Source organism: Schistocerca serialis, chromosome 6, assembly GCF_023864345.2.
Source record: "Schistocerca serialis cubense isolate TAMUIC-IGC-003099 chromosome 6, iqSchSeri2.2, whole genome shotgun sequence".
NCBI lineage: Eukaryota > Metazoa > Arthropoda > Insecta > Orthoptera > Acrididae > Schistocerca > Schistocerca serialis.
Window position 1 is genome coordinate 757,261,372 of NC_064643.1, and position 2,454 is coordinate 757,263,825.

At 47.3% G+C, this 2,454-nt stretch overlaps 1 pseudogene; it reads left to right on the forward strand.

Annotated features, from left to right (window-relative positions):
- Positions 1–1,458: 1,458 nt before the first annotated feature.
- On the forward strand, positions 1,459–1,576 carry LOC126485489 (5S ribosomal RNA; annotated as a pseudogene).
- The last annotated feature ends 878 nt before the right edge of the window (positions 1,577–2,454 follow it).

Here is a 2,454-nt window from a genome sequence, read left to right on the forward strand (position 1 = left end):
AATACAGTTCTCAGATGTTCCAATTCCTGGGGTAGACTCTCTGCGTCAGAGATAGTGCGCGCCCTATGTACTAGAGTTTTAAGTACCCCATTCCTCTGTGAAGGGTGGTGGCAGCTGTCTGCGTGCAAATACAGATCAGTGTGCGTTGTCTTCCGATACACCCCATGACCTAGGGTGCCGTCAGCCCTTCTCTTGACCAAGACGTCAAGGAAAGGTAATTTACCCTCCGTTTCAGTCTCCATAGTGAATTTGATGTTGGGGTGTATGGAGTTTAGACATCTAACATCAACTGCGCAGTGTCCTCAATACGTTACAAGTGTCAGTCGTGGTGAGAACTATGTTTTGTGTTTCAGTGAGTGCATTATGTCGGGTCTAGGTGAATTTGAACGTGGGCATATTGTTGGTGATTGCTGCTTTAACGAAGGTAGTGGCTGTGTTTGGATTTTCAACAGTCTACGTATCGAAGATGTCTACCGCATGCAGGGAGAGCGGAGAAACGTCGTCCAATAAGCCACGAGGCGGACGAAAGTGTATGTTGAGTGATCGTGACAGACGGTCATTGAAGAGGGTTTTGTCGAGCAATACGAGGACGACAGCTGGAAATGTCACTTTAGAACTGAATGTCGCACTGGCGAACATTGTCAGCACCAAAACAACACGAAGGCAGCTCCAGTAGCTGAGATTTGCAAAGTGAGCTGGGATTCCAGAACTTCTCATCAGTGATGCAAAAGCCTTTAAGGAAAAATGTGGTGCCGAAGGCATAAAACCTAGAGTGTGGAGGAGTAGAAGAATGTCATTTGGTCGGATGTGTCTTGTTTCGCACTGTTTACAAATTTTACCCGAGTTTACGTTCCAAGAGTGAAATATGGCGAGGGTTCGATGATGAATTGGGCGGCCGTATCGTGGTAATCCATTTTCCCCATGGTTGTTCTCAAGGTCGCATCACTGCCAAGGGTTGCCTAACCATTCTGGCTGACGACGCACTCCCACGGCACAGTGTTTGTTCTCCAATGCTGATGCTGTGTTCAAAGACCACAGCTCATGTCGACTGGGGCTAGTTGTGTGACCACGAGGATGAATTTTCGCATCTCCCCTGGCCACCAGTCATCACATCTGAATAATACCGAGCCTTTGTCGTCTACTTGGGGAGACGAGTGCGTGATCGCTGCGCGTCTCCATCATCGTTGCCTCAAATTGCCACTATTTAACAGAAAAATGGCATGAAAATCCACTGAAAAATCGTACAGCACCTGTATTTATCCATTCCGAGACGTCTGAAAGTTATTTTGAGTGCCAATGATGTTTCTTCAACGTACTAGGCATGATAATGTGTTGTGTTTGTGGTGCTTCCATATTTTGCCCCAGCCCCAGTACATCCTTCAACTCACCTTCGCCATTGCGTTGAATACATTTTTTCTTTTTTTCTTTCCACTGAATTATCGTGCGTTTATTAAACTTGGAAACGGCCTTGCCGCAGTGGATACACCGGTTCCCGTCAGACCACCGAAGTTAAGCGCTGTTGGGCGTGGCCTCTACTTGGATGGGTCACCTTCCGGGCCGCCATGCGCTGTTGCCATTTTTCGGGGTGCACTCAGCCTCGTGATGCCAACTGAGGAGCTACTCGACCGAATAGTAGCGGCTCCGGTCACAGAAAACCATCATAACGACCGGGAGAGCGGTGTGCTGACCACACGCCCCTCCTATCCGCATCCTCAGCTGAGCATGACACGGCTGCCGGATGGTCCCGATGGGTCACTTGTGGCCTGTAGACTGAGTGCTTTATTTAACTTATTTTATTATATGTTAGTTTCTGCGATAGACGCTAGCCTTCATGTGTTTTAGCTGGTGCTTGTCTGATAAAATCTATAGTACGCAGTTGGAGTTGTCATTAGGGTCGACATTCAGCGATCCCCATAACTGTAGAACCACACTTTGTCGTCACAGTTGTTTACAAGACCAGACGTCAATAAATCCTAGCGCCAATTTCAAAACATTGAGGCGAAACGCCGTGATTATTCCTCAGTGAGGGGCACGGGCGAAGGGTGGTTGTGTGGTGGAGGAAGGGAGGTGGGGGGCGGAGGGAACTTGCAAAAAATGGGAGCAAAAGCACGGTCTGCAGCTCAGTAAATTTTCGATGTGAAAACTAAAAACGATTTTAGAAGTTCTTTTCCATCCAATTCCCTTGAAATGAGAAATGTTGTTCAGTAGTGTCCTTTAGACGGGAACAATCCCGAAACTGGCTTTAACCTGCTTACGGAATCTATTTGAAAATCTTAGTCACAATGGCCCGCCGAGAATTTTAAACCCGCTCCTCATGGCTTGGTATCCAGTGTGTGAATAACTGTATCACGTCGCTGGTCAGTTTCCTCAAAGGCAGTCGCTCACACTCATTTTGTAGAACACTTCTTTCAACTTTTCCAAGAGACTTCGCATTCAGACACTTATACGACGATC